General features: G+C 40.9%; 1 pseudogene; it reads left to right on the top strand.

The window, feature by feature from the left end:
• Window positions 1–2,390: 2,390 nt before the first annotated feature.
• LOC137980922 (uncharacterized) lies at window positions 2,391–3,458 on the top strand (annotated as a pseudogene).
• The last annotated feature ends 4,833 nt before the right edge of the window (window positions 3,459–8,291 follow it).

Raw genomic sequence — 8,291 nt, 5'->3', positions numbered from 1 at the left:
TCAATTTTTTTTATTGGCTAGCTTGTGAAAAATAAAACCTTGAACCGGAAGTAAGAATGGCCGTTGTGACACGATTGGTTTCAGCTGGCTACGATATCACTTATGGCTTATATCACTTATGTCATCTTGCGTGATTTAAAGTTGAATATGATGTTGTGCCATTTATCAAGGAAAAGAAATTCCGTTGACGATGACGACTCAGACGATGATCTTACGACTGTCTTCGAGAGCACGCGTGTTGAAAATGTTTAAAGTGTCTATCCGGCCTCCAAGGTTCTCATGGTTTTGGCATCGCCATACAGCGTAGATAAATGTCCCAAAAATAATTTTTCGATTCCGCCACTTTTTGACCACGATATCAAGCTTCAAAAATTGCGGTTTGGACACGCCCAATCAAGTTGACCGCGTAATCGACGATTGGTGACTAGTGACGTTACTTCAGGAAGGACTCGAATTTGGAAGAGAAAGCTTGACTACCTTCATAGACCGATCTTCGTGTAATTTCATTAATTAAGCGACGCTTTAGTACACCGTTTAGTGACTGATGGAACATCAAAGCTACTTTTCTTCTGAAGATGATGGCAACGGACTTTCATCGGATTCGAACGAAGAGATAGAGCTCGAAGATACAGACTCGTTTGACGGTGATGCTCCTTCCGATTCAGAAGAAGGCCCCTAGTGTCAAGAGCCTCAGGCAGGTGAAGATTGGTTTCGTGAATATAATCGTGAAAGGACAAAAATGGAAGAAATAAAACAGCAGCTACAAAATCGTAGAAGAAAGCACGTCCATCAGTGGTGATAAAGAAAGGATCTGCCAGAAGTTTTAAGTCTACTGGTTCCGTCGTTTCAGGATCTATATTTTTCTCTACTCGATCGGCAATGAAAGAACTCTCAGAATCTTCAGTAGAAGGAGCTCAAAATCTACAGGATTGTAACGAAAACAGAAAGCGTGCGAGATTACGCCAGAAGTGAAAAAATAAAAATAAAAAAAGAATTGAAATGCTCGAGTTTCACACAACGTCTGTAAAACGACTATGATTGTACGCTAGTGTGGCGTGACTAACCTGACGACGACTTCGATCGGATAAATCTTCTTCTCCCCAGCTATTGCGCTGAAACTTTGGTACTGGAAGAACACCAATGTTATCCTTTATGAGTGTTCGCTGGCATTTAAGATTTCCAAACGATAGCCGCAGCGTAAAGTCCTCGGGAGCAAAGTGACAAGAACACAGAGCATATGAATCGCTTGGTGCCCACTTGTCGCCCTTTAACTTCACGAAGTCCTTCCATTCCTTCCTTGTGGCCTTCGCTTCACCGTCACCAAAAAATGGAATTTTTTTTAATGCTATGCCCTTCTCTACATCAGGAATATTTGAACAACCCGCAACAACACATCTATCAGGCAAAATTTCCGAAGAGCCCGACAAAGAAACAAAGCAAAAAGGATCCTCCAAAAAAATTGAATTTGGTGCACGGTTCCTGAAATAACGTCACAGTCAATTCTGGAAACAAGTCTCTCTCTGGTGCTGTCTCCCGGTCAACTTGATTGGGCGCGGCCAAAGCGCGAACTTTGAAGCTTGATTTCGGGGTCAAAAAGTGGCGGAATCGAAAGATTATTTTGGGGGCATTTATCTATGCTTTATAGAGATGCCCAAACAATAAAAACCCTGGAGGCCGTATGGAGACTTTAACTCGTTAACACTATGGTTGACGAAACCTCTCCTTTTGCTGACTTGCAGGCTGAATCATTCTCGGAAGACAAAGCCAAACAGTCGGCAAAAGAGAGTGCTGTAGGTTTACAAGAATTGGTTCAGGAGGAGGAGGAAGTGGAGGATCTACGGATGCGAAGAAGTACCAGCCATTTTCATAATCGGGTTCCTGCTGATAATTCCGAAGACGTGTTTCAGCCTTCTACGCCCACAAGCAGTAACAGTGAAAGAACGACATTTTTTGAGGAGCTTCACCAGCAGCTTGATGGCTCATCTGCAACAGACTCGCAAAACGGAAAGCGAAAGAGGATGAAGACAAAGAGAGGCGTGCACGTATAGAGAAAGAAATATTGCAGGCAAAGGAAGAAGCAGATTCATTAGAGGAGCTATAAAAGGTTAGGGAGTCTCGTGTTCCACCAGAACCGTCAGGTAATGGAATCCGACTTTTAATCCGTCACGTTAACATGGGCATACTGGCGCGCACTTTCTCCTCGTCTGGCACAATGTCAGCTCTATATGATTGGATCGTCTCCCTCAGTTCCACATCAAAGTACTTCCGATTATTAAGCTATATCCACACGAAAGTAGGACAAGTGCTAAAAGAGCTTCTTTCTATGCTCCATTACCATTGGAGACCGATGAACTTGAAGTAGTCCTGACTTGTTCTCTGAAGCGACGTTAATGGATATTGGTGACAAGCCTCCTGAAGTTCCGCTTGAAGGTGAATTGGATGATATTGCCAATGAAAAAAGGCCAGATTGTTATTAAAGTTTAGAGGCCCACCGCAAACAGGAACAGAGTAGGCTGGAGAAAGGAGAACATTAAATCATCAACAGGCACAATATAACTGAATTAATTCGTATTTACGAGGACCCACAGACTTAGGCGCAACCTTACAGTGTATTTTGACGAGGACGGGGGCAGTGGACAAGGAGTACTACGAGAAATGTTTTCTGTCTTTTTGGAGCATTTTGTGATGTTTAATTTTCATGGCAGTTCCCAATTTGCCATAGTCGTTGCACCAGCTATGCAGCAAGGAGATTTTGTGCCTGTAGCTAGGGCGAATTTGTGCTGTGCGGAAGCTTTCCAATACAGTTAGCTCGAGCCTCCCTTCACCGAGTTCTGTTTGGCACAGTAAGTGATGAGTGTCTGCTGGAATCACTCTTGATGATGGTGCCCGAGAAAGAGCGAGTGACAGTGCTTTCTGGGTTGACTGATACAAAGCCATTTCCACTAGAAGAAATTGCCGACATTTTGGATGATTTTAAGGAAACAACGAAGCCCTCTTCTGACAACTTACGAAAGTTACTCCTGAAAGTAGCCACTGCAGAGTTCATAACAAAACCATTCCTACAATTGCTTAACCTAGGAGGGGGTATGGGTGATTTTTGGAATTGCGTTGAAACAAAGGAGTTGGGTGCGCTGTATGAGATGTGTTGCCCGACCCGACGAGAGTCCTCATGAGATGTGTTGCCCGACCCGACGAGAGTCCTCCTTCAGTTGAGGTCAGCTCCAGACAACTCTCTGGAAGAAAAGTGTACAGGTGGCCCAAACTGTACGTGAGAAATATGGATAGCAAAGTGGCAGTGAAGTTTGTTCGTTTTTGTAGTACGTGGAGCTATTAGGCCAACAGCTTGCACTTGCTTTCGAATTTTGACTGTGGCCCGCAACTATCGTTCATTTAATCACTTAACGGAGACTTTAGATGTTCACCTTATGGATCCCACATTGTGGGATTTGTCTGACTAAAGAGAGACCAACTTGAAGACTGGTTATTGTGTTCAGTGGACTACTGATGCATAGTTCCTGTCATTGGAGTCATTGGTCTGTTGTATTCGGATGCCGGGGGGGAGGGAGGGGGGTGAAAGTGGTTAGGCTTTCATTGGACTGATCCCGGAAAAGCGAGGAACAAGAAAGTGACATAGAAGGATTTTCTCAGAAAACCGCTATTTTGGGATAGGGCAAATCTAACTCATTTGAAATTGATGGTTCTGTTCACAAAATGAGGTACTAAGGATGGGCATAATTATTCATTTCCTTGGTAGACTTCACAACATTAATAGAACTGATTCCGGTAGCAAAAAGGAAAAAAAATGGTTGGTTCACAGTTGCTTGTTTCACATGGAGTTTATTGAACACTTGACATTTACCAAACATGCCCAGGTACAGTGTTAGGGCACTAATATACTATTGTATATTTGTTTGGTTATTGTTTTAAAAAGTGACTTCAACACGATGCAGATTTGTGCTCGTTGTCAAAACCTGGTCATGTAAGCAAAAATAAAAAGAAGAAAATGTGTAGCACTGTTAGTAAAGAGAAGTAGCAGCAGAAAGTGCTCCTTCCTTTAACCAAGTTTAAAATAAATGGCCTGACGTTTCTTTGCAAAACGTAACATGTGCATCTTTGGCTGATCATACTTGCTGGTTCCCACTTAGACAAGACAGTTACCGCAAGAGCGCAATATTGACTTCCTCCTTGTTAGCATGTATGTTGCATTCGGTATTCTGTCCAATCGCATTTATCTCATCGAGGGCCACTTCAGTCTGAGGTATTAATTTCTCGCAGTTGAAAATCATCGCCAGGTCGTGAAAAGAAGCAACAAAAAAAACCACTGAGAAGCGTCCAGACTAATATTAGGCCTTAAGCTTATGTTTAAAAAATAATTTTTCTTTAGAGACATTTAGCATCGCGTATTTCGGAAAATGGCAAGCGGCAAACCTCTGAGTGTCACGTGACATGGTCTTGCGGTCGAATTTGCAGTCAGTGGTTCAAATTCTGAAGGATGGATACCCTTCTTGAGGTAAGTGATTTACCGCGGCGTTTTTCACCTTAAAATTCTGCAGGAACTCACGTTTAAGCCTATAAGTTGTTTTGTAATACTTTAACTCTTAACACATTCTTGCTGATCATTTGCACATCCTTGAGGACGCTGGCTCGGTTGTATTAAAACATTTAAAGAAAAACAATAATCTGAGATGGCGCGTTTTTACCAGCCAAATACCGAACCTTGTGCTTAACCTTACGGCAAACAGCAAACCGCTAACGGCAAGCCATGATTTGAAGTTTGCAATCGACTTTGAAAACGCGATGCTGGATGCCCCCATCATCTCATTTTAAACTCTGTGGTTGAGTAGTAGTTGAAAAGGAATTTCTAATCTTCAAGATGCTTACGGAACTTCACTATTGCTACTCTTAATTCTTCGACAAAACCGTTTCAAATTTAGAAATTAAAAGCTGACTACCACAATTGTAAGCATCCATGTACTATAAAAGGGAGTGTAGCTCGGTAACCAATGTAAGGAATAGCTCTTCTGCTTCATCGGCGCTCGTCGGCATTGACAGGTTGTTCTCTTCCTTAATGACAAGAATTAGGTCAGAAAATTCTTCCCGACTCCTTGCAGAGTTTTTCATCAGCTATCTGTAAAATCATTTTCACTAACTTCAGTTTTATAATCCTGTGAATCTAAACAAACAAAAGATATGATATAATAACTATACATCGTCCCTATTAAGGAAGGGTCCACAATAGGGTTCGCTTTCCCGCCCATTTTTTCCTGATAATCCCAGCATCCCGCACATTTTTGCTTGGGAATCCCGCCCAATTTGGTAAATAATAATTAATGCAAAAACTTTATAGAAAAAAGACATTACAGAAAAAATCATGAAAGGTCTACCTGTATGCAGGTAAGTCCTCTTCTCAAGTTCAAGTTCAAGTTCAAGTTTATATATATATACTTTAATTAATTAAGCGACTCATAACGGACAACTCATATACGTACTTGAGAAAAGATAATTCAAGCCGTTGCCGTACAAACTCGAGTAAATATAGTATGCGTTGAACTGCATACCTGATGGTCTTCACAGGTGGGATTTCAAGTGAGGGCGTCATATGGTAAAGACGTTTTGTTACCAATAGCAAATTTGCATTAAACACGTGTCTCCGTTATGAACGAAAGCATTGGTACCCTTTTGCAACATTAATTATCTTTATAACAAGAGTGGAATGGATAACAGCGTGTTTCCAAGGAAAATGGATAAAGAGAAGCAAAATGTGATACACTTTTCAATACTTGCACTTTACGTATCAAGGTATAATTCTACCTTCTGCTAAATAGGACTGTACCGTTTTTTTAATTGCGAGCAATTTAGTTCCGCACTGTCGGTCTGATTTTCAAATGCCTTGTTTTGGTTAACCATCAATTTTGAATGAAAGTTGTAATTCTCCAATTCACAGTTATTTGATTGTTATCTTTGAAGCTGCTCATTTCTAATTATTTTTTTTTACCTGAAGACTGCACAGAGTTCATTACAAGTAAATACTAATAGGCAGACGACAGAGATCACAGATCCACTTAAGGTGTTCGATTCCTTCTTTTTCTTTGTTGAACCCATAAGTTACCAGAGAATTTTCCATTTGGCCTCAGCGTTCTACATAACACCACACTTGGCAAAACATTGGAAATACAGCTCACTTTGATTTCGGCTCGACGGGCGATAGATTGTTTTCAAAGTCCATTACTCGTCGCTTTTAAGATTCCAGAAGTTTATTTTTCACCGCCTATCTTGTTTACCCAATTGACGTTCCACTCTTGAGCTCCATAAGGGCATATTCTGTTTAAAGCTAGATGCACTAAAACGCCATGCTCGTTAGAATGACTTTCGACTTCGTTGCAAGTTAATTATGTGTTCTCCCGTGTCTTCCAGAGAAATCTACGCATTACCCCGGCCCCCTAAAACCTAACAAAATACGCAAAGAAGACTCTTTGCACCAAGACACCACTTAGCAGAGGAGTGAGAGGCACGACTTTTACCGACACGGAAAAAAACATAAACGAAGAAAACAAATTTTACCCATTTTCCGACAGGGATTGCCATACTGGCAACCCAGTCCAGATCGTGCTATCGTCAGCTGTACCAGGCACATGGTGGGAAGTAAAAAATAGCCAAGTTCTCGAGCGTTACTGGAACAAATTCAGGCGAAAATTTTACATCGTAATATTTTTTCTTAAATTAATGTGTCTGTAAATAAACGTAGAGTTGCATAACTCTTGTGACATTAAGTGAAGCTATGATGCTCGCTCTTATGAACGCAACTTTAGCATATGGCGTAATTTCTGGACTTCAACAGGGTCTGAACCCGTGACCTCACGATGGGGGTACAACGCTCCAACCAATTGAGCTATGAAGTCACTGACATTGGGAGCTGGTCATTTGTGGATTCAAATGTTCCCATGCTGAATCAATCAAATAACGAAATGATATATGAAATGAATCATATATTGAACTGCGGATATGCGAGGATCATAGCTTCACTTGATTTCATATCCGCAGTTCAATAGAAGATTCATTTCATATATCATTTCGTTCTTGTGACATTGTTGGATACGATGTCCCGGAGAATTCAGCAATTGTAACCCAACGGTCAGAAAGATATTATATGTATGTGTAATCAAATGGCGACGAATGAAATTAGGAAATAATTTCACGCGAGTGAAATTTCACCCAAGGGAAATTATTTCCTAATTTCACGAGAAAACCATTTGATTACCTTTTAATGTCGTGGGTGACAAATTACGCTCACAACCGTAATTGTAAAATCGCTCGAGTACTTTATCCAACTGCTCGGGAAGAATCATCTCCAGGTTTTTCTCAAGGCTATTTTCGTCACACCACTTCTTAAAAACTCTCACCCAGTTAATTGTGCTCTTTCACGTATTTAAATTTTTTGCCGCTTCTTTTAATTTCGTAACTTCTTCAATGGTCACTGTCTTAAATCTAGACGCCATCTTGGCTCTAATCGAGATACAAGAGATGTTGCCATGGCAATTTTGTAATTTCACATGTGAAATTATAAATGAACGCTGAAATTTCGCGCCTAAATTAAGGAGTAATTTGTCACCCATGATATTATTCAGTTTATTGTTTACAGTCTCTTCTATTATTTTCCCGCTATTTTTCCGTAACTATTTACGCAGAATGACGTAGTCAGTCCGCGTTGACATTTCGGTCTTCAGTATTTTTCATCGGAGTCACAAATTGTTGTATTTTTTTTTTCACTTTCCGGTATCCCATGCCCTTGGCCAAACTTAAGGGACGTCTCGAAAATTTTGCTTTTTTTTTGGCTGCAAGTGTGAATCATGTGTATGTTAGGTTGCAGCGCCGAAGGCATAGTACAAACTCAATTCTTCAAAACGGGGAGAGAGCGAAGATAAGTGTCTGCAGTTTTGACTGAATAATGGCTTTGTATGCCTGTAAGGCGGACCCCGTAGTGTCTTATTCTTAGGCAGGGGTCGCACTAATGCTTTTGGTGTTTACATTGGACATAAAATCTGTCATTGCGTGCCCGCGACAAGTGCGACCCTTTTGTCGCGACCAGGCATAACTATGTCCGAAGGACCTAAAGATCAAAAAAGCCGATGTCCTGCCTCGAAGCAGGTCATATCTTGTCTAATGGCCTTAAAATAACATTTTTAGGTTTTTCTTCGGCCGCAATGTCAATCAAATCTGAAATACTGGCAAAAATCGAATTTTCTCAATTCTTCAAAGATAACACATGTGCACAGCTAGCTAAAGTGGAACCT

Source organism: Montipora foliosa, chromosome 12 (assembly GCF_036669935.1).
Source record: "Montipora foliosa isolate CH-2021 chromosome 12, ASM3666993v2, whole genome shotgun sequence".
NCBI lineage: Eukaryota > Metazoa > Cnidaria > Anthozoa > Scleractinia > Acroporidae > Montipora > Montipora foliosa.
This window is presented reverse-complemented; position numbering and strand designations above follow the sequence as displayed.